General features: G+C 34.4%; 1 pseudogene; it reads right to left on the bottom strand.

The window, feature by feature from the left end:
* Positions 1-23,170: 23,170 nt before the first annotated feature.
* On the bottom strand, positions 23,171-26,435 carry LOC118532315 (X-ray repair cross-complementing protein 6 pseudogene; annotated as a pseudogene).
* Positions 26,436-27,999: the final 1,564 nt, after the last annotated feature.

Raw genomic sequence — 27,999 nt, 5'->3', positions numbered from 1 at the left:
CTTGAATAACCTGCTTTGCTTATTGTAGCCACTTTCAGCATTTGCATCTTTCTGCTTTGATGTTTTAATCCCCTATGTTATATGTTTAAAAAAATGTGAACATGAAAGTACTTAGAAATTAAATTAATCTTGCAATGTCAATATACACCTGTATTCCCTATGAATATAACTAAAACATGAAGATCCAAAAGTAAACTTTTACTTGAACTGGACAACATATGATCATTTTAATTTTATTTTGGGTTTCTTAGAACATCAGTTTTAGTACTTACATCACAGCTGTTTTGTGAAAGCAGAAATAAACATATCTTAATCAGACTTGGAAAATATACTGACTTAATTAATTTAACAGCTGCTTCAGTAACCAACACTAAAGAACACAGTCTACTTGTGGATGTCTTGATAACATCTGCAACCAAAAGCATTAAGAGGTATGAGAGAAGAGCTCTAATTTGACTGTTTTGGTGCTCCTAGTGCCAACTTTTGCTTGCGGAAGCCATGGCCATGCCGACCTCCTCTGGTCCTCATACTCATCCTCTGTGACATCTTGGTCTAACAAAAACGTTTTTCCTTAGGAAAGAACAAAAAACACTGTCAGTTAAACTAATATTTTACAAAACAGGAGTAAAAGTTGAAATCTTATTAATTTAAAAGTAACTATTACTTACTATAGCTTGTCAGATAAGCACTTGCATTTTTTCCTGGATATATCCTCAGTATCAGGATGCCTGTAAGTTTTAATAGACTTACTTTTAGAGATATCTAATTTCCATTTTGCATAGGGTTCTCTCACCAAGATCTTCTTATATACAATTGTTTTCTGTGAAGAAACAAGACCTAAGAGTCATTTGTTCCAGAGCAGGTATGTCTCCAAGTATTCTCTGTTTACACACCAATCTTTTCAGTCTGGAATAAAAATCTCTACTGCCTTCTTATGTTCTAATTTGTTGTGTCTTATTTTAAAGGAGTTTCATATGTGTGTTGTATTTTGATCATTTTCCATCTCTTTCTGGTCTTACCGGCGCACTACTTTGACCTTTATTTGACTTTTTGCACTAAATCAGGATAATCTTTCTTCAAAATAAATTTGGCTCTGTAATACTATACCCATCTTTCTATTCCATGGTCTCATTTATAGCTGGACTCATTTTTTCCTTAATATATTTATAACCCAGCTTAAGAATTTTATGTAGGTCTTTATATAGAGAGCTAGACTGTATGCTTCCTGTGGACCAAGAACTAAGTTTTTTACACAGTCTGCTGAATTTCTGTGTTTAAACTTTTTTATTGGTTGAATAGTGTACATATAGGAAACCTCATTTGTTTGTCTGAGATTCATTCCAAGAGACAGCACTATGAAGCAGAAACAATATTTTCATCACTTTTCTGTTCACCAGTAAGCCTGTCATTAGCAAATGTGACCACTAGATGGCACTCGTGTTCCAATTAGGAATGTCATTTAGGTTCTGTCCTAGGGATTTTTCTAATTTTTTAGGAACTGAGAGGAACCCCCAAATTAATGATTGATGCTATAAGAAGAGTTATATATATAATTTAACATAAACATCTAATAAACACATTTGCAAGTTGTAAAATGTCAAATGTTTAATAGGTGATCTTGCACTAGGAGGCAAAATAAGAGCTATTAACAATTGTTGAGGGTTAAATATACACTAGGCATTGAGATAGATATGCTTTAGATGAATTGTTCCATTTTATCCTAATGGTCTAGCTGAAACTAACCCCTGTTTTGATTAGAGTAAATCAATCAAATCATCACAAAATAAAGTGTTGGGTACCAGATGCAGAGAGCAGACCCCATGTACAGAGAATCCAATAAATGGAAAATAATTTTAGCACAAGTATATAACATGATAAAATACCATATTAAACCTATTCATTGACAGTTTATGGCATTTTGTATATTCTCTGGGACATATGATTCATTCAAGTAATATTTATTAGGAAATTACTAGCCTAAGCACTATACAAGATGAATGAATTTAAATGAGGTTTTAACGAAACTTTTTTTCATATACTTCAAAAAGTGAAGAACTATATATTCTCTCATTCTAATATTTTGCCTGAATAATAAAATGCTAAATGACATTATAACAACCCATGATTTTGGAAGAAAATACATAGTTTTAACAATAAGTGTGTTTTATTCATAAGAGATTACATTTCGAGGTTCCAAATTTTTTTGCAAATGATTCTATTTATATCTGGTTTGTTCTGTTTATAAATTTAAAAAAATCATTTTCCGGTCACCATGTCAGGTTCAATCTGGCATCCAGAAATGAGTTCCATTCTTCCTATCTGACCCACCACCAGCCATTGCTCTGCTCCATCTAACTAGTAACAGTGAAGGGATCAGAGCTCTGCTGGGAATTGTTTTGGTAACGGAGGAGGCCCGCTCTGGAACAGCTACATTGAAAATGGTAAAAACTTGCTTTTTGTTTGTGAAATTTTAAGATATAATTTATAAGCTATGCAAGTACAGATACAACGACAATATTTTATGCCTAAATAGCATCTTTCTTAAAAGATTCCCAAGCTCATTTAATATGGAAACAAAAATTAATCAGTGTGATATAGCTACATGCCCCTGCTTTCATAAAACTTTTCATTATTTCCTGTGCCACATCATTTGTGTGCATATACATACTTTATATGAAAAGAAAGAATTACACACTGTGAACCTGTTTTCAGTTTTCAATTGGTGAAGAGATATTCCTAAAGAGATGAAAATAAATTACTTCAGTTGGCAAACTATAATGTAACCTTATTATCAAATATTAATTGATTATTAATTATTAGCTTGCAAAGGGATGACAGTTTTGTAGTGAAGTAAAAGAAGTCCATGTTGGACAGTCCCAGGGAAAGCTAAAAGGCTGAACAAGGGGGCGTCATGTTAGCTGAGGCTTGTGCTAAATGATGGTCGCTGATTAGGTAGCAAATACTGATAAGAAGTCAGCAGCAGAAGAAATCATATCAAAACCCACTGGAAAACAATATGAGACAAGAAAAAATTGACAGTGTTTGCTGAAAAATGACAGCAGTGTGGTTCTGTATTCATAGTGAGCCTTAGGATAATGCTACCAACCGTGACCAGCCCGGAAGGATGAGAAGTATGGTCATTTTACAGTGGCATCAGCACAATTAATGTGTAAGGCCCTATGAGGATTAGTGAAAACTGCATGTTTGACTAGAAGTTTGAAAACTTTAATAGACAAATCATTAAATTGGAACTTTTACGATATTGGATGAATAATGGAAAAAATCTTGTTTGCTGACCAAAGAATTACTCTCTTAATAAGGGCAAAAAGAACCTGATTTCCAGATTCATGGAGGACTCACTGGGAGGATTAAAACAGTATAGCGGTCTCCACTCTAGACCACCTTCTCTGCTTCCCAGAAGGACTTTGACCGTTCTCCTGGGAAGGTAGAGGACACACAGGAGGACCCTCTAAGTTGAGCAAGCTACAGTGAGCTCATCTTCTCTACACCATACAGGATTGCTTATTCCTCCCTCCCTGTTTTTTCTCTACCTGTATTCCCATATGACCTGAATTAGAGTTCCAACTCCTCTATTCTCTTACGCTGATTGTTATAAACACAAATCTTATCCTGATTTGTTCTCATTGTGTTAGTTACTTCAAAATGAAATATGCTCTTTGTGACAGAATGGGAAATACATTTTCTTTTTCTTTTTAAAGTCTAAATTGTTGACTTTGATATATTCTGACATTGAATAAAACACATTTGTGCTTCATTTTCTCACTGAATCTTTACTGCAGACTGTGTACTCAAGTGTTTTTCTTTTTTTTTCCATGAAAGCACAGGAAATATTTTTAATGTTGAAAACAGTTAACATGCCATACAAAATTAGGAGATATTCTTTCTGATGTCTCAGTTGGGCTTGTCTTTTGTAGTGGGGTTACTGTCTTGCTTACTGAGGGTGGAGCTGACTCTAGTAGAAATGACCAAATATTTCAAGCTTATGTTTCCCTACATACCTAAATTTGAAGTTTCATTGTTTTGCTTCCATCATAAACCAGTGTTATGATTATTTCCTATAAAAAAGATGTTTCCAGGGCGCCTGGGTGGCTCAGTTGGTTAAGCGACTGCCTTCGGCTCAGGTCATGATCCCGGAGTCCCGGGATTGAGTCCCACATCGGGCTCCCTGCTCGGCGGGGAGTCTGCTTCTCCCTCTAACCCTACCCCCTCTTGCGCTCTTTCTCTCACTCTCTCTCTCTCTCAAATAAATAAATAAAATCTTTAAAAAAAAAAAAAAGATGTTTCCAAATAAGGATCTTCAGTTCACATGAAGTTCAAACTAACTCAAAATAGTTTATTGTTAAACTCTCAAAACAATTTGGATTTTAACAACAATCAAATTCTCACCTATAAAGCCTTCTTAATATATAACATATTTATTAGTTATCAGATTAAAAACAGAAGAGAGGGGTGTTCCAAGTGTTGCTTGAGTTATACTTTGCATAGGTATACTTTGCATAATCAACTGGGGGTTGATTTTTTTTTTAATGTTAAGTATTCTTTAGTGGACTTAAGAAAAGAGTTCTGAAATTAATTTTTATTTACAGGATTCTAAACTTGAGGGTTTTTGTGCTGCTGCTACCTGGATAAGTGTATTTAAAATTAAATTTCTTGGGGTGCCTGGGTGGCTCAGTGGGTTAAGTGACTTCCTCCTGCTCTGGTCAAGATCCTAGAGTCCCAGGATCAAGCCCCATGTCAGGCTTCCTGCTCAGCGGGGAGTCTGCTTTTCTCCCTCTCCCTCTGCTCCTCCCCTCTCTCACACTCACTCTCTCTTTCTGTAATAAATAAATAAAATCTTAAAAAAAAGAAAACTAAATAAATAAATTAAATTAAATTTCTTTCTCTTCACATGATAGATATGATAATACAAATTGTAATTGTTTTAATTTACATATTCTTTTAACAAATGTTTTTACTACTGATTATGTGACACTGTGTAATATACCAAAGTATACCATTTCTACTCTCAAGGACCTTATAGTACAGACATGTAAATGCAATTCCAAAGTGCTTTAACAGAGCTATTCCCAGGATTCTGTAGAAAGGCATGAGAGAACACTTCTCTGTTCTTTGGTGGGAATCCTTCACCAAGGACATACATCTGAAATGGCTGAGAAGAATGAGTGGGAGAATTGGCCAGAGGTGATTAAAAATATCTATGTCTACAACTACATCTATATCCACATCCACATATTGTGGGGAGGAAAATAATTCTCTCTACCCTTCTAGGCTTTTGGCTGAGACACTCTGTAATAAAAAGACAGAGTAAGAGGAGAAAAACATACAAAAATTTGATAACGTGTGTATCTCTTGTATACATGGGAAATACCCAGGAAAACTGAGTAACTCCCCAAAATGGTTGAAGCCATCACCTGAAACTCCATTTTCTGCTAAAGGCAAAAGAAGATGTTGGGGGTGGGGAGTTACTTATGGGAGGAAAAACACAGTAAACCAGAGTAGGACTGTGATGCAGATGTAAGTCCACGTCTTCACCATTGATAACAGTTTCCAGAGAAATGGATATCCTCCTCTTCCTGGTACAGTGAGAGCGGCACTCTTACAAATAGAGATTTCCCTTATAAACTAAATGTTTTGCAAAAGGGTAACTTCTGCTCAGTTTCCAGAACTTCTGCTGTGTCTACAGTTTCTTAAAAATAACCAGGTCGGGATAGTCTTTATGCCAAAGAGACGTATTTTGAGGTCCAAAATTCTGCTTCCTTTTAACACCTGCATCTATCTGTATCTATACCCATATCCATATCTTTCAAGATCTATGTCTGTATTTATATATGTTGGGGTTAGTGTAGAGCAGGAAGTCATCCATAATACCCGGCTTGCTAAAATGTAACACGGAGGCCGCTGGGGACAATGGAAAGTTTCAGAGAAGGGTGCAGGCCTTTGGAATGCCGAGGCCTGCATGACCACTCTGCTATTGGAATGCCCCAGGGAGTTGCCTTCCCCCAAGCTTTCTTAGCCCAAACAGACATGTAAATGCAATCTGTGATCTAAGAGATGTATGCATTGTCCCTTAGGCTATGTTTAGCAGAACTCTTAGAACACGCAGATTAGTATATCGTATCTTTCCTGTAAACAGATCCTCCTAGTTTCAGTAAGATCCCTAGTCACACATCCCCTGCTTGAGAAACAGTGATAAGGATTTGTGATTATCGTAAAGGACCAATAAAGGCGGAAGCAAAGAAGAACAAAGGCCTTCGTCTCTGAGCATTGACCGCCTTGCCTTCTCCTCTCTTTCACAGCAAAGTTTGGAGTCATCGTTTATCCATCAGTACAGGGATTGCTGGCCACTCCCATCATATATAGATATCTATATTGATATTTATATCAATATCTATATCTATCTAGCCCTGTGACAGAAGCGCAGTGTGTTGTTTCATGTTTTACAGAAATTTATTAAAATTAATGAATAGGTAGATGACTCAGCCCCTGAAAAGTGCGGAGCAGGAGATGTTGGGGTAAGTAGCAGGTCCATTAGGAAAATACTTATACATCATCTTAAGGAACTAGAATCATTGAAAAGTTTTGATCAGGAGAAGATAATTCTGTAGATGAATAGGCTTGAATCAGAGAAATCAGTTAGGGAATTATTATAGTATTTATGTCCATGGATCATAAAAGCAGAGACTAGAAATACGGCAAGATGGTGGATCCCAGAGACTTCTAGGATGAGGAATCAAGAGGATGTGTGGACTAATTGGGCATGTGGGGTGGTGACAGACAAAAGAGTCACTGTGCGCATTAACTCTTTTCTTCTAGGTCCACACAACTAGGTATACCACGGTGAATAAAATAGGCAAGAAATAGACTCTGCCTTCCTGGACCTTGGATTTCGTTAGAAGATCTAATCAAGTAAACAAGAAATTACACTGAACCCATTATAAAAGGGGAACTCTAGCTGCTTAAAAGTAGTGATTTTAGCTAAGATATAGTAGTTAAGGGATAGATTTGGGAGATAGATAATGAGTTCAGTTTATAGTGATATAGATTCATTTGTGCAATATTTAAGAAAGTTGTGCTGAATAATATTGAGTACCTATGTTTAGAGGTCATAGATTTTTTTTTTTTTAAAGTAATCAGGTACATTTGGTAGCGGACACATGGAATAAAAATATTTACCTTGAGAATGATTGCATGAGAAGAGGTCAGGGCCAACAATGGAACCTCAGGGAAAGCCATGTTTTAAAGTCACAGAGAAATAAGAACCAATAGTGAACACTGAGAAGATACTATCTTGTATGAGGAGGAGAAACATGGAAGTTTGTCAAGGAAGATAAAGCTTGAGTTAATTTCAAGAAGCAGAGCATGCACAAATGCATCAAGGTCAAAGAAGTGAAAGAAGGTAGGAATTCAACATTCATTTTTGACTTGGCTTTTAGGAATATACACAGGTATGTGACAGTATGAAAAATGCCTCAAAGGCAATGGATAATGTGAAAAGATCATCAAAATTTTGATGTTTGTTTTAGTGAAATAGAAGGGTAGAGAAAGATTTTTAAAAGTTTCACCTGGTATAACTTTCTTTCTTTGACTGAATTTAACTTGAAGTCAATAGTCCTAATTTGTTTTTTGTTTTGATTTTTTATTTGTTTTTGTTTTAATTAAGGTTTTTGTTCATCGTTGTTGTTTTTGTTTTTTTTCCTGGAAAGATATTTCATAAACATATCATCTAATTCTTTTCTGTTGTTGTTGCTATTGTTGTTGTTAGAAAGAAAATTAGATTTTAGGAATTCAATTTATGGTATGTAATCCAAGTACAAATTAGATATAAATATTTTGTATATACCCATGTACATATATACATAACATTTTACTTTTAAATTTTAAAAATTATTTGTTCTTAAACAAAAAGCACACTATAACACGGAGCCTACTGCAACATGTGTATCATTTTATAGCAATACAACACTTATCAATTCCCAATTGAGAGAATGTAGACAGCTTGTATGCTTAAGGAATAAATTAAAAGCATAGGAAAACTTGCTCATTTAGATTGATCTCAATTAGAGTGATTCTCCTTGAATAAAATTCAGTTAAGATTAGTGATACCTAACATCTTTATTTCTCTAAGAATAACACAAGTGAATGTAACTAAAATACACTGTGACATTCATAATTGTAAAATAATGTCCAGTATATATACATTGTCACTAATGATGGGTTATAATAATAAAAGCTTAAAACTCAAGTCACTGTTCCTAGATACAAATATGATGTCATATATAATTCCCCTTTAACAAATGAACAAAAGAGAAGAAGAAGAGTTTTCCACTCAGTCTGTATCATTTACTTAGAAATGATTTATTAGAATCTGAAATAGTAAAATACTAACAAAAAAGAAAATGTATTTCAGGTTAATTTTGAGATTTGCATTACAAATTAAAATGTATCTTAGCTGTTTTCAGGAATAAAAGGAAATAAAAAGAGTCTTTTTGGGATACATTCCTTTATTCAAAGAAGGAACAATGCTTTTCTGAAAACTTAGCAGATATTTGCTATACTAACCAACGGACTGGTATAATTCTTAACTATTATAATGCGAATGCAAAATTATGTTTACAACTTCTGAGCTTGTCATAAATTAATTTGGCATATGAATCTTTTTAATTGTTTTGCATTTTCTAAAGATGAATGTTTAAATATGGTCTTCCAAAATTTTTATTTAATATATAAAAAGCTGAGCAGAATATGTATTTTTATTTTGGCTTATGCTTGTAGACATGACTTTTAATTAACTCAGCAACAGCTGATAATAAGATTATTAGCATGTACAAAGTGTGCAGTTAATAGAGGCAGAACTAGAGGCAATTAGTGGAATTAGGTGTTTTTTCTACCAAGAAACAGTATCCTAGGTACTAATTGTTTATGCCAGTCCAATCACTGCAAATATCACTAATAGCATCATTAAATCAATGTAACACTATATTATAAGCACTAAATAGACTTAGTGATTTGGTATCAGACTGGCACAGTGATGAGCTTATTAATATTTTCTATGAGTTATGTATACACTGGGGAAACTTGGTTTTGCAGCATTTCATTTTATACATTTTCAAAAGACAAAAACATGCTTACTCTGCCATAGGTACCATGTCTCTATGTCATATTCTTAAAATCACTCAGTGACTTTTAAGGTTTTTAATTATTTTCATGCATTTATTTATTTTTTTTAATTAATAAAGCTCTTGAAACTATCATGAAGTAGAAGGGCTGTGCTCTATGCAGCCACTGTGGAAAACAGTATGGAGGTTCCTCAAAAAGTTAAAAATAGAGCTATCCTACGATCCAGTAATCACAGTACTGGATATTTACCCAAAGGATAGAAAAACACTAATTCAAAGGGACACATACACCCCAATGTTTATTGTAGCATTATTTACAATAGCCAAATTGAAGTAGCCCAGGTGTCCATCAATAGATGAATGTATAAAGAAGATGTGGTAAATATACAATGAAATATTGTTCAGCCATAAAAAGAATGAAATCTTGCCATTTGCAGTGACATGGATGGAGCTAGACAGTATAATGCTAAGTGAAATAAGTCAGTCTGAGAAAGACAAATACCATATGATTTCACTCATGTGGAATTTAAGAAACAAAACAAAGTAGCAAAGGGGAAAAAGAGAGAGATAGAAACTAAGAAAGAGACTCTTAACTATAGAGATTAAACTGATGATTACCAGAGGGGAGGTGAGTTGGGGGATGGGTGAAAAAGGAGATGGGGATTAAAGAGTGCACTTATCGTGATGAGCCCGGAGTAATATATAGAATTGTTGAATCACTATATTGTACACCTAAAACTAATATACCACTGTATGTAAACTATCCTGTAATTAAAAAAAAAAAAAACAAACAATAAAAAGAAAGTCCTGTGCCCTAATGACTCCAAAAATGAAATATAAGAAATTTAGTAGTGATTATTACATTTTAATCTTAAAGGTCCTTGTATTTTACTTTTCATACTTCATTTTATTCAATGGGTTGAGTATGAATGTAGTTTTGAGGGTAGAGACAGTGGACTTCTGATCTTTCTTGTGTTTTATTTATTTCAATGGAAGAGACATTGCTGTCTATTTGACATGTCACATGAAGTAAAGTGAGCCAACATCTTTCCTTCAGTTCTGTTTGCAATGTGTTCTTTATTCTCTTTCTCTTCCTTTTATCTATTCTTTCTTCTTCCTTCATCATCTCCTATTTTTAATTCTTTAGCAAAGATATTTGTATATATATATATATATATATATATATATATATATATATATTCTAACATTTTTAAGACTGAAAAGCTCAAACTTTATGATCTCAGGACCACTTTGTGCTCTAAAACATTATGAAGATCCCAAAGAACTTTGGTTATTGGTGAGTATATCTATTAATATTTACCACATAAGAAACTAAACTGAGACACTTAAGAACAGTTATTCATTATTCTTTTAAAACTAGCAATAATGAGCCATTATGTTAGTACAAATCAGATATTTTATGGAACAATGACTATATTTTTAAAACAAAAATAGTGAAAAGGTTAACATCATTTTATGTTTGTCAAAACTTTTTAAAATATCTGCCCTAATAGAAGACAGATGTTCTCATATCTACTGCATTTAATCTTTTGCAATATCAAATGGAATGTAACTGCTGGAAAACTCCAATGTATATTCATGAGAGATTGAAAGTTAAAAAAGCAAATACCATCTTAGCATTGTTATGAATATAGTTTGATTTCATGTACCTCCTAGAAGGGTCTTTGGGACCACAGAGTTCTAGGACCACCTTCTAGTTTTGGGTAATGTCAGTTTTCTGAATCAGAATGATTTAACTAATTGTGTTGATAAGATTAAAGCATATATTACTATCTCCATTTATTTACAAATCTAGATTTGATTTGTCACTTATATCCACCAAAATAGCTAATATAAATTCATTGTATAGAAATCATTTAGCTACCTAGGTTGTAAGAATATAAGCTCTTATGGTAATCTTTTGAGCTAACATTTTCTAACAGGTCTTTTTCCATGACTTTTTAAGCATATGCTTCAGCAATGTAACACAGAATTCCATACAATCTGTAGGGAAATTGTCATTAAAAGTCTACTAAAATTATACACATACATGTGCACACATAGTCTTAATAAGGGAATATAACTTAATGGCATATTTACTTGTTAGAAATTTTTATTCTAAGGGTAAAATGAATTAGTGAATCCAAATAAATTTGAGCTACCCTCAGCAAAGTGTGAGCACAGTTATAATTAAATAATCACCAAACTTGCTTAGAAAATTGAGATAGTTTAAGAATTTAAGCCTCAGTAAAGCATTAAAAGGAGCAAATCTCCTCAGACACAGACATTTTGAATCTGGACTTTTACCAGCTCTCTCTCCAATCCTGTTTCCACACGTCTTCTCTCAGCATTTCACAAGCCTGGCAGTCAACCCCGCCCCCAGCTCTCATTTTCTAAATACTCCCAGTCTCAGGACACATATGCTCCTGTTTGTTTTAGTTCCCTTACTTATTATTTTCTACCTTCCAATTATTCTCCTAATTTCTCTTCTTATAGCAGCTCTGCCTTCATCATATAACTCACTGTAGACCTCCTGGTTCTGTCAGTTCTACTTACCCTTCCACTATCAACAATGGGGGCAGCAAATGCCCAGGGACTGAGCAGGCAGAGAGTATCTGTAGTGGGTAGGGTGGGTAGGTGGAAAGGCTATAAACACATATAATTTTGGTTCTCTTTTGTAAAAGCAAATTAATGAATTCTAAAATATAAAATAAAATATGTTATTTCAACTTTACTTCTGTCCATGAAATAAGATGCATGGCTGTGGCTTCAACTCTTTTTATAGAAATTTTTAATTTTATTCTGGATTCATAGCTATTCTGAAAGATTGATCAGTGTACACTTGAGAATGCAGATACTTTAAACAGTAACTGAATCTCTCACCCAACCCTAAGATGCTGTATTTTATGAAGGAGTGGTGAGTGGAGGAGTGGTTTATTATTGACATTATCAAGAAATGACATGGCATCTCTATTTCTGTCCCTTGGGGGGAGTTTATTTTTAGCTTAGCTCATACCTCCATCATAAAGTTACTCTCCTCCATACAAAAGATCGGTGGGCATTTCCTTATTTTATTGATTAACAAAGGAACGCACATATAGAATGTAGAGAAAGAACCCTCAGTTTTGAGAGGGGTGTAGCTGAGCAGATCATTCTGTAGCCCAGCTGATCTGTTTCTAGATTAATAAGGAAATACGCCAAGAAGCTTTAAACAAACTTTAAATGGATTTATAAATGAAGATCAGAAATTTCAGAAAATACAGTAAAACTTTACCATGACACTATAAGCGATGTCTACAAATTCAATTACATAAAATAGAGAGTCATGTTATTATTGGGCAGACTTAAGAAGCCAGTTTTAATGTATATTTATTCACATTCACAATATTAAGCAATATAGTAGTGTAAGTTCCTTAAAGGTAAACATAATAAATTAATTGAAGAAAATGTGGGGGTCTATATATCAAAGGCTAGGGAAGTAATTTTTTAAAAAGACATAAAAGTTATAAATCTTAAGATTAATGATGATTTCTATTCAATAGATGTTAATTGATGTTAAGAATCAAATGTGACTGGGAGAAGATATTTATGAATCCAAAATGGCCAAGTGATGGATATCTAAAAAATACTAAGAACATCTAAATTAAAAAATAATTAGGAAAACCAAGAGAAGATAATCAACACATATTAATCAGCAGTTAAAAATTTAGGCCTGGGTGGCTAATAAGCATATGAATAGATACTCTTAACTTAGTAAAAATTAGAGAAATAAAGATGAAAAACATTTGTAAGATCCTAGTTTCATGTACCTTGAATGACAGAAATGTGTGTCATTCCAAGTAAAGGGCAAGGACATGGGGAGATCAAATTTAAGCTTTACCAAGATTATGTAAGATGACCAACCATTTGTAGATGTCAATAAAGCAATATTTATCTAAATTATGGACGGTGAAGCCTGATACACTCGATACTCATTTTTGGAATAAATTGTAATCTCTACTCTCTTCTGTATTCTCCCCTCTATCATATGGAATATAATGGCTGTATGGGAATACATTTTCCAGAATTTTTGCTATACTACTCATTTTTTAGATTCCTCCAATGGGAAGCAGTAGCATGTGATTTGGAAGGTAGAAGGGGCTATTGTGACAGCAACAGGCAGTGGTATGGGACTCAGCAGATGTGCGGTTTTCAGCAGCCTTGAGACGTCCTCGTGTGAGTCACCTACCCATGAACATTAGAAGTAGTTTGAGATCCTCACCGCTCCGCCTCCTTCTTCTTCTCCTTCTCCTTCTTCTTTCTCGTTCTTCTTCTTCTTCTTCTTCTTCTTCTTCTTCTTCTTATCCTCCTCCTCCTTCTTCTTCTTCTTCTTTTCAGATCTTCATCTTCTTGATGCCATGGAAGCTAGGAGGGAATCTGAGAACAACAGCAGTCTTTCCTTATATTATCTCAAGCTTTTTTTTTTTTTTAAGGATTTTATTTATCTATTTGACAGAGAGAGACACACAGAGAGAGGGAACACAAGCAGGGGGAGTGGGAGAGGGAGAAGCAGGCTTCCCGTGGAGCAAGGAGCCCGATGTGGGGCTCGATCCCAGGACCCTGAGATCATGACCTGAGCCAAAGGCAGATGCTTAACGACTGAGCCACCCAGGCGCCCCTATCTCAAGCTTTTCTAAGAATTTTGTTACCTAATTCTTTGTATAGATATCATCTTCTAAATTCCTAGAGAGGTATCTCACAATATACTGATGGTACACAAACTGATCCTACTTACAGGTGGGGGAAAAAACAAAACAACTAACTTGTGTAAGGCCATGTCACATCATTACTCTTTATAGCAATAGTAGTCGCAGGTTTCAAAACTGAGCATTACATGAAGAATGCTTAGATAGAATGTGAGTGGAATACTTCTGAGCAGTAAGGAGCAACAACTTAGAAACATAAAGAAGCATGGCTCTATCTCAAAACATTAGTGCTGAGAATGAAAGAGGAGTAAAATAATGTAATTCATATTTAAGTATGTCTGTAAAAATCAAAACACATTTACTCAACAATACTCCATATTGATAAGTTTTCATGCATATTTTCCATTGAACATTAGATAAGGAGAGTGGGTTCATGCGGGGATGGAAGGGCACAGAGAAGCAGACCAGAAGAAAAGGGGAAATAAAACATAATAAAATGAAATGGAACAGTATAAGACAAAGTAAGTAAAATACAAAAGGAATAACTTCAAATGGACATGTATGCAGTGTGCTATGAGCTAAGGAGTACAAGAGTGTAAACTCTACACCTAAAGATCAGAAAGGAAAGAAGAATTACAACACACACACAAAAATGTTTTAATCAGTGTTTATTTCATTTAAGTTCGCAACATTATTTTCAAATTTATTTTTCACTGTACTACTTTGTATTAAAATTTGGGTTTTGAAAACTCAGTTCTCAATAAATGTGCATTTCTTAGGCATATTTTCTTAAAACTTTTTACTTGTACCTGAATGCATACCCTGCAAATACCTATGCATTCTAAAACAATGATGAAATTAATTTAAAATACAGAAGCTTTTGAAATATTGCTGCTCTTTCAGCATCCTTTTACGAATGTTGTGTTTATTGAATTCAGGTTTTTAAACACATTAACATTTAAATATATTGAAGTTGTTAAGGTGTTAACATTTAAAGATAATAGAAAAAAACAGAATATAGAGCAGTACTACTACTTTTACCTCTTCTCCTCTAATCTACAGGAAGTTTATAGCACAGTAAGTGACACAGACAAGGCTTCAAGAAATGTTATTTGACCTCCCTGTTACATGCCAACATCATTTCTATTGCAGATAACTAATCGCTTTTTATTTTGCTTGGAAAGTAGTGTGGCCAGCTCCAAGGGACACATCATGATTAACCTGAGTCAATCATGGAGACCCTATGTCTCTACTAGGGATTGGTAGAGGGATGGACAATGACACATAAATAAAGTCTGCTTCAGAGATTTTAGAAAAAGATTTCTTCCCTGATGCAGACAAGAATGGCATGAGGAGAATATTCTTTTGTTCCTCTTCATGCTTACCCAAGCTTTGAACACAGTCAATGAAAATGTGATTTCTCTAATTATAACAGCCATCTTGTGCTTATCAAACGACAAGGAAGAAGACTAAACCAAACTGCTTAGGAGTGTGAAATGCTTAAGATGGTGACATGGAAAAATAGAGATATGGAGGTAAGAATTCCTAATAGTTTGCTTTCTTTGCTTTATTCAGTTATTTCCTCATGTAGTCTCTAAAATATTGCCAATATCTTATAATCAAATGGGATTCCTATGAACTATAAAAGTACATGGATATTAAGTAATTAGAGGAATTAACTTTGAATTTTATGAATCATAAAACAAAAGGAGCCAATTTTTATATTATCTCCTGTATTCATAGAATCTATCTGGAGGGGGGGATAGTTTAAAGCAGATGACTCATATTTTCAAAATAAAATTTAAAAATAATGCAAAGTATAATAGGCTTAATCCAGGAAATCTATTATATGCTATAATTTAGACAATTGTTACTTGAATCATTAAGTTATTACTAATTTCACAATTGGTTTTTTATGTACTTGGGTGAAAAATCCTTTAGGCCATAAGTCATCAATTAAAAAGCATTAAATTGGGGCGCCTGGGTGGCTCAGTCATTAAGCGTCTGCTTTCGGCTCAGGTCATGATCCCAAGGTCCTGGGATCGAGCCCCGCATCGGGCTCCCTGCTCGGAGGGAGGCCTGCTTCTCCCTCTCCCACTCCCCCTGCTTGTGTTCCCTCTCTCGCTGTGTCTCTCTCTGTCAAATAAATAAATAAAATCTTTAAAAAAAAAAAGTATTAAATTAGTAACAAGGTTCTAATCAAATAACTTATTTTTGGAAAACAAGGACATCATTAAAATTGCTTTAGGGACTTTTCATTACTCCTGTTACATTGTAATGTAATTTTATAATTGGTAATAAAATATTTGTAATTGCTTCAAGACTTAAATTTAGAAAAATAATATTGCTTTTATACCAACAACTCTTATTCTCCATTTTTAAACATTTCCTGTTAACTGTAATGCTGACAATTGGCCTCCTCTCTTGCCCTTCTCTAATTGATCCTTTAAGCTAACTCCTGTTTTCTTCACAAACATAAAACTGATATGTCACTTTTCTTCTTAAAATACTCAAATTGCCTCTCGTTGCCTTTGGATATAATCCGTGTAATTTAAAGCCATGAATGATTTGGCCACTACCTCTCTTCTCCAGTCTTCTTTGCATTCAGATAAGCACTCGATCCTCACACTCAACAGGAGAATCCCTATGCTTAGAAGTGATTCCTTGTTCCACATTTTTTTTTTTTTTAAAGATTTTATTTATTTATTTGAGAGAGAGAATGAGAGAGAGCACATGAGAGCGGGGAGGGTCAGAGGGAGAAGCAGACTCCCTGCCGAGCAGGGAGCCCGATGCGGGACTCAATCCAGGGACTCCAGGATCATGACCTGAGTCAGAGGCAGTCGCTTAACCAACTGAGCCACCCAGGCGCCCCCCTTGTTCCACATTTTTGCTAAATGTGGCACTCATGCTTTTTAAAAAAAGTTCTACCAAATATGAAATAAAATCTCATTGCAGAGGAAGCTAATTCTTGTCTGTCAATTTTTAATTTTTGCCCTTCATAGACATTCTTTATACTTTCTATACCCAGATTATTTTTCAATTATATGTGTTATAAATTCTCTCAGAACATGTGGAGGCTTTCTTTATTCAAATCACTTTCCCTCTGTAGTATTTTTTGATAATCCAAGTTTCTTAAATTTAGTGAAATTGAATTTTTCATGATTTTCTGTTAGTTTAATATTTTAAAATTTATTCATTGACATGATCCTTATACCAAAATGATAAAATATTATTTTTATGTGGGTTTTGTTTATGGTTTTTTTCAGCTTTTCTTTTCACATCTAGGCTTATTTAACCCAGAATTGTTTTTTTTTTCTCACATACAAAATAAATTTTACCACTGATTAATTTGTTATTATTTGAGCCAATACCACATTATCTTAACTTTTATAGCTTTATAGATCATTTTGATATCTGATAGCAAATATCCACATAATAATTTTTATCAGGAGTGTCTTGATTATTCTTGTTCATTCTGCTTCTAATACACTTTATGTTAATCTTTACAAATTCTTCAGAAAACCTTATGGCAGTTTCGATTATATGAAAGTTTAAAAATTTTCTCATAAAAACACTGCACACAGATTGATTTTTTTTCCTTGGTTACTTTTGTATTTGTATTGCTTCAATTTCAATTTTTGAAATTATATTTCTATGTCTTCATCTGGTGCAGAAATTATAAATTCCATTGTGTTTTTAATTTCAGTGTCCATGTGCTCGTTGGTAACATGTAGAAATACAATGGATTTTTGTATATTTCTCTTTGATCTTCTTAAATTGATGAACTCAAAGAGTGTGCTCTAGAAATGATTGTTGCTGTTGTTGTTGTTGTTGTTGTTTAGATTACTTGGGACTTTATCTGTACATAATCATGTCATCTGAAAATAGGAACTGTTTTCTTTCTTTTTTTTTTTTTCCGCACTCTGGATGCATTTTCATTTCCTTTTTGCTTTACTGCATTGGCTGAAATTTCAAGTACCGTAACGAATGAGAATGGTAAGGGCAGACATCCTTGCCTTATTCCCAATTCTGGAGGAAGGAATTTGGTCTTTTGACCATTGAGTATAATATTAACTGTAGGTTTTTTTGTAAATGTTATTTATCAAGTTGAAGAAGGTATCCTCTATTTCTATTTTTCTAACAATTGCAATCATGAATGGATGTTGAATTATCAAATGATTTTTCTGCATTTATTGATATGATCTTGTGATTCTCACTCTTTAGCCTGTTAAAGTGGTGGATTATGTTGATTGATTTTCGAATATCGAGCCAGACTTGATCAACCATACTTGATCATTTTGCATAATTCTTCTTATATATTGCTAAATACTATAATGGTATTTTTTTCTAAGTAGTTTTGCATCAATATCCATGAGAGATATTGAACTGTAGGTTTCTTTCTTTATTTTTTATTTTTATGTACTTTGGTTTTGGTATCATGGTATCATGGTAATACTAACTTCAAAACATAAATTAGGAAGTATCTTCCTTTCTTCTATTTCTTAAAATGATTCCATATAACTGGTGAAAATTACTCTTTCAACATTTGGTTTAATTCTGCAGTAAAACTATCTGGGCCTAAAAATACCTTTTGAAAAAATTTTATATATGAATTTAATTTCCTTATTTTTGATGATTACAATGACTATAGTCTGTTTCATTCCCATTATTCATAATGTATATCCTTTTCTTTATTTGTCAGTCTTACTGGAGATTTGTCAACTTTACTGATTATTTTCAAAAAACGAGCTCTTTGTTTCATTGATTTTTCTGTAATTTTTTTTCTGTTCCATTGATTTCTACCCTTTATTACTTACCTCCTTCTGTTCCCTTTGGGCTTATTTTGCTGTATTTTTCTAGGTTCTTGAGATGTGAGCTTATATTATTGATTTGAGACTTCCTCTTTTCTAATTCATACATTTAGAGTTATGAATTTTCCTGGCAACACTTCTATCTGTAACCCGTACACTTCCATATGCTGCATTTTCATTTTCAACTAGCTCAATGTATTTTTTTAACTTCCTTTGGGACTTTTTCCTTTGTCCCATGGATTATTTAGAAGTCTGTTAATTAGTTTCTAAAATTTTAGGAGATTTTCCTGTTACCTTAATTCTACTGATTTCTAATAGGATTCCATTGTGGTTGGAAAACATATCTATGGTTACAGGTTTTTTTTAATTTGTTCACGTTTTTTATATGGCTCAGTGTATGATCTACTTTTTATATGTTCCTCGAGCACTTAAAAATAAATATGTGTTCTGCGGTTTGCTGGGTGGAGAGTTCTATAAAGGCCTATTTTATTCTGTTAGTTGATTGTAATGTTGAATTATTCGATACCCTTGCAAATTTTCTATTTGTTTTGTCAGTTATTGCGAGAAGAGTCTTGATATCCCCAATTGAGAATTTGTGTATTTCCTCCTTTAGTGCTATCAGCTTTTACTTCATACATTTTGCAGCTGTATTGGTTGGCTTATACATTTTTAGAAGCTCCATGTCTTCATGCAAGGTTGACCCCTTTAACATTATACAGTGCTTCTCTCTGTCTCATTATTATTATTACTATTATTTTTCCTCTAAAGTCTACTCTTTTTTTTGGTATTAATGTAACCACTCTTACTTTCATTTGATTAATATTTGCATGATATAATTTTCTATGTTTTTACTTTATAGAATACAAACTGCTTATATTGTATAATTGAAATTAGTATCTTGTATAGAGCATATAATTGGGTTATTTATTTATGTATTTATTTATTAAAGATTTTATTTATTTATTTGAGAAAGAGAGCAGGAGTATGGGAAGAGGCAGAAGAAGAAGGAGAAACAGACTCCCCACTGAGCAGGGAGCTGGACCGGAGCTCTATCCCAGGACCCTGGAATCATGACCTGAGCCAAAGGCAGAGGCTTAGTCACCCAGGTGCCACAGCTACTAATTGGGTCATTTAAAAAATAGTCTGCCAATTCCTGCTTATTAATTAATGTAGCTATACTATTTATATTTAATGTAATTACTGATGTGCTGAGGATTAAGCCTGTCACTTTACATTTTTTTCTGGTTTTTGTTTCTCTGATTGCTTTTATCTACTTTTATACGTGAACATTTTTTAGAATTCCATTTTAACTTATCTACACTTTTCTTAGTTAAAATTCCATTTTAACTAATTTACACTTTTTATAATATATATTTAGTGGTTATTCTGAATATTTCATTATATATACAAAACTTACCACAGTCTACTAATATCATCACTTTCCAGTTTGGGTGGACTATAAAACCCTTACCTTTTTCTACATACTTTTATCTTACTCCATTTATAATATAATTTTAAAATATTTCCTCTCTATATAGAACCACATCACACAGTCCTACATTTTTTGCTTCAACTATCAAAATATAAATTCAATATTCAAAAACATAAATTAGAAAATCAACAGGAGAAAGAAAGCTTATTGTATTTATTCATATTTTTGCTTACTGTGTTCTTTTTTTCCTTTCTGGTTTCTCAAAGTTCCATCTCTTATCATTTCCTGTTTGGAAAAATTTCTTTAGCCTATCTTTAGCACTAGGTCAGTTAGCACAAAACTATCTTTGTTTTCCTTCACCTAGAATGTCTTGATTTCTCCTTCACTGATGAAGTATATTTTTTGTAGAATATTGGTTCTGCTTGACAATTCTTTTTCTTTGTGCCACTTCTGATTTCCACAGTTTCTAGTAAGAAATCTTTCAAATAATTTTTCTCCTACAGGTAAGGTCTTGTAGGTGTCTTGTTGTTTTCAGGGTGTTTGGGGTTTTCTCAGTTTCTTTCATTTGTACATTTATGTCTCTTGGTAAATTTGACTGTCATTTTCTTATCAACCATCATTTCTTTGAGTATTTTTCACCTCAACAGTCTTTCCCTTCACCTTTTAGGACTCCAATGATACAAATATTAGATAATTTCTTATAATGCTGTGGGTCCCTCAGGCTCTGTTCATCATGTTTTGTTTTGTTTTCAGTCTGTTTTATCTTCCTGTTATTTTATCTTCTTATTGTTTTCTCTACCAGTTCACTAATTATTTTTTCTAACTTCCATTCTCATAGTGAATTAGACTGACCTGTATATTCTGGTTATTTTGTTTCTTAGTCCCACTTGGTTCTTCTTTGTATCTTCTATTTTTAGTTGAGACTTTCTTTTTCTTTGCTGAGACTTTTGTTGTTGTTGTTATTGTTTCATTTGTTTTAAGCATGTTCATAATGGATTATTGAAGAATTATTATTTCTGCTGCTTTAAAATCTTAATTTGATGGTTCTCACATATCTGTCATCTCAATGTTGACATCTATTTCTTTTCTTTTTTTATTCAATTTTAGATCTTTCTTGGTTCTTGGTATGATGAATGATCTTCAGTTGGGGCACATTCTTTTATGTTATGAGAGTCCTGAATTTACTTAAACTTTTTTTTAGCTGGCTTTTTCTGACAATAGTCTGTCAACAGAATAGGAGGAACCACCTTGTTACTGCCAGATAGAGATAGAAGTTCAAGTTCTCCATTCAATTTCTCTTGACGCCAAAGGTGGAAAGCTCCTCCTTGCTGCTGGGAGTGGAAGTCTAGGCTGCTCCCTGCATGGTCTTCAGGGACACCAAGGAGGGAGAGCTTGTTATCATCCAGCAGGGATGAAATTCCCAGCCCCCTACTTGACTCTCTCTGACATCACTCCCACAGAGGTTGGGTGCCTCTTTATAGCCTTACAAGGGCAGAAGTCTAGGTTCCTCACTTGCTCCCTTGGTTAAAGAGAACAGTTCTGTGCCTGTTGGCATGTCCAAGTTGCAGTCATCTTTAACTCCAAGTCTGGGATATATGAGACAAAAATAAAACCCAGAGAACTAATTTTTTTTTTTCCCCAGTCCCCATGTCCTTAGCAGCTACGCCTTCGTTTTCCCACCTTTGAAGAGTCTTCTTCTTATTTTTTTTTTTCAATAATGTTCAGGGCTTTTAGTTGTACTTAGCAAAGGAAATAAGTAAAGTTATGCCTACTTGAGAATCTTCATCATTGCCCTTTATAAGCTCTAGGTTACTTCCTTTAGTATTTATTATTTTATTACAACCCAATCACAACATCTCTTTCTTTTAAGAGTTACCACAAGCTCACTTGTGTGGCAAACCATTTTCTTTATTCCCTTTAAAATTTACCTCATAATTATGCATCCCTATTGTATCCCATAACTACAAATCTCTATTGTTTACTTTTGCCATTAAAAAAAACTTCATACAATCAGATTCATGTAGTATGTAGTCTTTCCTCTGTCTTATGGGTTTCTTTCTTCAATATTATGTTTTTAATATTAATCTGAGTTATTACTTGAAATCATTGCTTATATTTTCGGTTTCTCCACAGTAATTTCTTGTATGAATAAACCATAATTTGTATATCCATTTTACTTTTGATTTATTTTGGATTATTTCTAGTGTTGCCATTGATCAAAATAAAAATGTTACCATAAGTGTTCTCATACATTCTTCTTGCTGCAAGTGTGCAGGTTTCTAAAGATGTATCAAGTTGTTATTGTCATTGTTTTTAACATGAGAAATGTTGTGTCCATAAATGAAGACACAGTCACCTTGTAAGAATGCAAGTTGAATTAGTAAATATATTATTTTTCACATTTAATTATTGTGCATGTTTCAGTACAGTTTTGTCTTCATTTATTGGCTTAGGTCTTTTGTATCTCACGGGAAATGGTAATGGGATACTGTTTGTTCTCGGGTGTCTCTTATTTCACGCACAGCCCTAAATCAATGGCCTATGTCTATTGAATATCCCCAAGCCAAGGTGCCAAATATTTTTAATCCCTTTTTTGCAGTGGGTGAGCCTTTTCAGTTTTCTAAGTTTGTGGGGTTTAGTTCCATTCTGCACTGTAGAAGAACTATGCATCTGTTTCCCGATCTAGTATATACTGTTTGATATTATTTCTTCTATATCAGTAGTCTGGTTGTTTACAACAAACATGTTCCTCTTCATGGTTAGAACCTGAGATATTTCTTTCTTGTTTTCTTTTTCTCTTGATTCTTATTTAAACAAGTGTTTTTCATATTTTGTCAATTTCTGTGTGTAAAATGGATATTTGGAAAACAACTGTTTTAGTCTAACATACTGACCATAATTCTATTAAATAGTCTTTAAAAATTAAGACACAAATGTGATGCATTATTTCAATAAAACACTACTTCTGTACTATATTAAAAAATCTTTTTTTTTTTTTTTAGCACAAAGTTAGGGTTCTTTATTCAGACAGTAAAGCACAGAAAAAGGGGAGAACTATGCTGTTTCCACGGCAACAGAACATCTCATACATGTAAAGTCCTTGGCTTGTATCAGGCAGACTCTTCCTGGCTCAGGAGAAATATGTTTTAACTTGATGAGAACAAAACCAGGCAGCCTGGCTAGAGTGCAGAAGCGGGGGCTGGCTGGCTGGTCAGTTCTGGAAGTGCTTGGTGAGCGTGTCCAGCAGCTCCTGCTTCTTCAGTCGGCCCGGCAGCCCACACACCCTGCAGGCTTCCTTCAGCCCGGGCACAGTGAGCTTAGCCAGCATGTCCTTGCTCACATGGGCCTTCAGGTCCTCTTCAGATAACTCCATCTTGGGCCTTTTGCTTCCAGAACCTTCATCATCTTGCTTCTGCTTGGGAACTTTTCCTTCAGGATTATAATCTGGTGGGTAGACAAGCTCCTTAAACTCATTCACCAGGGAGCCCAGTCTTTTATCTATTGCTTCAATTTTAGGCAGTGTCAGATCCACCGCTTGCTCGGGCTCCATGAGATCCAAAGCCAGCGCCTCGGTTTCCTGAAGTGTTGCTGCAGCACTGGATTCTCGAAGCTGTCACTTCTGTAGTTGAAGCGGAGCTTCTGAACAATAGCCTTCCTCTAGTCTATCTGCTCTGGGTTCACCGTGACTTTTTCAGTAAAGAGCAGCTTCCGTTTATCATCAGCGTAGGGTAAGAAGACAAGCTGGAAGCCTGGGGGAGTCACCTGAATTTTCTACTCATCCAGCTCCTCTTCCTGTGGCAACAGGGCCACAAAATAAGGAGGGATGTTCCGACGGGGGGTGTATCTGCACACTGCCATGACCTCCTTCTCCAGACACTTGGTGAGGAGAGCACTGAACAGGGTTGAGCTCCCATTCACCAGGGACTCTTCGGGGTACACGAACAGGGAGGGCCTCAGGTAATGGCGCTTCTTCAGCATTATCAAGGGCTTGAAACCGATGGGAATCAAACCCGGTTCATCAAAGCATTTCAGCTCTTCTGTTTCCTCTTTCTCTAGTTAAATCTGATGACTCCCATAGTTCTGAGACCTCTTGGTGTCGCTAGGCAGAAGCAAACTGCCCATATTTACATCAAATGTCCGGGTCTTGGATTTCACTGGTTCATTGGTTTCCCGATAAAGCCTCACAGGAGGAGGTTTGACAGCTCTCTGGACCATATTATACACGCCGACAGTGAGTGCTATATCTTTGCTGAGCTTAAGCTTCAACCTGCAAAGCACACGCTTCCTGATCTCCTTGGCGCAAACCTTCCTCAACAGGTCTTCCAGTTTGCTGGATTCCTCAAAGTGAACCCCTAGGTCCTCATCCTCGGGTGTGCTGATGATATCTCGGTAAAACAAGGATATGTCAAAGCCCCCACGTTTCCTCAGGTGCATCAAGTCCAGATTGTTTCTTCACAAGTGTATATAACATTTCTTCATGTAAGTAATAACAATAGAAAACAACTTGCCGTTACTTTATAAATTGATTCACAAACTTAAGGAGTATTTGGATTCTACCTTTGCTCTTCTCTACATATCCAAACAATTTTATTGCTGCAAAATGTTTCGTATATACTGACTTCACCCTTATTTCTCCATGTTTAAGTTAATATTTCTTTTTTTGCTGACTACTCTCATAACTTAGGTAAGAAATGAAAAATAAACAACAAAACAAAAGTAAAATTCCAAAACACAAGACACAGTATCTAAGAAATTAGGATAGTGCTTTGAATATACCAGTTCTTCAATAAATAATTAATACTAAATGAGATTTGCTTGTGTATTTTAGATATATGTGAAACTTCAAATATATGTTATATATATTTATATATATATACATTCATGTACTTTATATACAAAATTAACCTATTAAGAGGTTTTAAATAAATATTTAAGAACAATAGCATTGCTAATAAATGCTTTATGTATAATAAATGTTGACTACATTTGTTGACTTAAATCCCAACTCAATTAACTAATGAAGGAAAAGAATAATACATGGTGTTCTTTTCTGTCATGGTTTACCTAAGGCCGGGAGATTATATCCTGATGTAAATACTTCAGGGAAAATACTTTCATACTCTAAATAGCTTGCTCATTCACCATGTTTTAATGATAACTTGAGGCAAGCATGAAAGGGTGACATTGATAATGGGGATGGGTTGTCTAAAAATGCCAACCATAGAGTGCAGGTTTATGCTTTACAATCCTTAATGGTGTATTAAGAAGAAAAAGAAGAAGACGATGACAGAGAAGTCAGTGATGGAGAAGGAGGAGTAAGAGGAGAAAAAGAAGGAGAAGGAGGGGAGAGGAAGAAGGAGGAGGAGAGAAAAAAGAAGGAGGAGAGGAAGAAACTAAGGGGATGGAGTGTCATCAATCAAGTTATCATTATGTGCAAAATTGAATTTTAACGTGGCTTCCCAAATTGCTACGTTAAATTGTAATTTGTGCTTTTGCCAACAATGCTTTGTTTCTTCCTCTTTAACAAACTATATAGTAGCAGTTTTGGTTTGCGAATGAATATTCAAGCTGTATATTTACGCCCTAGACTATTCCTCACAATGTTCTCTATTTTTTGTGTCACTGTAGACTTTCAGGTAAAATTTTTTTTCTCATTAGTATACCTCCATCAATAAAGCATTCTGAGAGTCTTTTTATTAAGAGTATATGTGAAGCATAATCTAGACCTGTTGTTTTAGTTGGAAATACATATTACACTTCAAGGTGATTCCCCTGGTTTACTCAGCTACTGTACATCTAGATGTTATATTTCTATGGATTTTTTTTTTTTGTTCTTCTCCACCATGAGAAAACAATTATTTATAGAGTATCTATTTTCTTGTTTGCTACAAAATGAATGTGATTGTTAAAACATAATAGCAATGTATTTCTCTATAGAAAACATGATTAGTTCCCTCTTCAAACAACATAGTTTGTTGAGTTATATATTTTTAAAAAGGAAAGAAACTCCGAGAAAGACAACAAATTAATATCGACCACATATGCCTATTTTATTTTTCATCTTACCAGAGAGGTATTTAACCCTGCTTTTATGTTGAAATAAGTGGGTAGCCTTTAAAAATACCAGTGCTTTGTCTTTACCCCATAAAAATCTGAGGGTAGGGTCCAGGCATTATTATTTTTTAAGCTCTCCAGATAAATCCAATATGTAGCTAAGGAAGAGGACTGCCCTAGACAGTGATTACCTCTGTTGTGCTATATATTGTAAGAAAAACTACTACCATCGCCATTTGTTGAAAAGCTTCTATATATCTGGTCTTCATATATTCCATTACATTCTATAATCTTCACAAACACCATATAAATTCATTATTCTCACTTTTAGATAGGGAAGCAGAGTCGGGATAAAGTCACTTGCACAAATTATACAGTATCTAAAAGTTAATGACAAGGTATGCAGGTCTGTGAGCATTATTGAATATAACACATGGTGTTAATGATCTGCTTCACTTCTAGAGCCCATTTATATCAAGTTCTCTTCTCCTTGTGGGAACAAAGGAGAGTCCACTTCATTGGCCTCTTGTTATTAGTTGGGGTGATATGACTAGTTCTGGCAAATGAGGTGAGGGGAAATGATGTGCATCGTTCTAAGTGTGGATGCGTTATCCCCCACCATGCTATCAGAGGATGCTGCATGTTTGCGGCTACAGGATGGTGGCATCACTGTCACACTGAGATCCTCAATGATGACATGAAACAGAGCCCCTGACTGATTAGCTTTGCATGTGTAGTTGAGAGAAACATACTCCTTATTATGTTAAGCCACTGAGATTTGTGTGTTGTTTGTGCCAGAGTATCACATGGCACATAACTTTGAATACACTTATGATACTTTCACCCTTCCATTCTGAGCCATTTGGGTACCTAAGAAAAATCCCAAGCTAACAAAAGGTAGATGCTCAAATGATGTTGTTGAAGAGACCATTTTTCTTCTGGATGAATTTAAAGCAGTATTGGGGAGGAAAAATAATTTTCCTCTCCCCTTTTGAGTTCTTAACTGAGACTCCTACATAATAAACATTAACAAAAGAAAAACAAACAAAATTTATTAACATATACACCTCATGTATACATGGAGATACTCAGGGAAAACTGAGTAACTCAAAGAGATGACTTTAAAATTCAGGATTAAATATTATCTTAATAGGGAAAGCAGAGGGGGAGTGTAGGTATCCTTGGGGAAAGCAAATTATTTTTTAGGAAGGATGAATGGACTCTTATAAGAATAGATAGTATGTTTGATAGTTTGTGACAATGTTGTCTGGGTGTGGTATAGACCTCTAGACTCCTCATCAATCTTCCCTGGTTGATGGAACTCCAGGAGGGGATTTATGACAATTGAATTCCTTTCGGAGGATCTATCTTCAGCCAGATAAAGGGAGTTTAGAGAAAGTCTTTCTCTTCAGTTACTGTTTTTCAAGGCCTACAGTTCAGAATAATCAATAATCAAAGGGGCATATATGGGGTATCCTTCAACAACAAATCAGTTTCTATTTGTATTTAATATATGCTTGAAAAATAACTCTTACAAAAGCTAGATTTCATTGCTGAATAATGGATTTGAGTTATTTTCTCCAAAGGATGCTTATGCATTTTATGGCGCATTCATTTAGATAAGAATGAAGGCTTATCCTCATATTCTCCACCCTGAATCACCCATGCATCCATCTATCCATTCACTTATTAACTATATATTGAATCTCTATAATAGATCTGCAATAAGGAATAGCTTCATCACACACCACAAGAAGGATCAAGGTCCCATCACCTTTGGGGAGCTCCAAATTCACCAAGTTCAGTCATCAGCAGGGGGAGAAAAATGGCTGAATCTCTCACTGAACAATAGATGCTTTTATTGGGAAAGACTGGTCATG

This window comes from Halichoerus grypus, chromosome 11 (genome assembly GCF_964656455.1).
Source record: "Halichoerus grypus chromosome 11, mHalGry1.hap1.1, whole genome shotgun sequence".
NCBI lineage: Eukaryota > Metazoa > Chordata > Mammalia > Carnivora > Phocidae > Halichoerus > Halichoerus grypus.
Note: the sequence above shows the minus strand (reverse complement) of the source record. Positions and strands in the feature narration are given on the sequence as shown.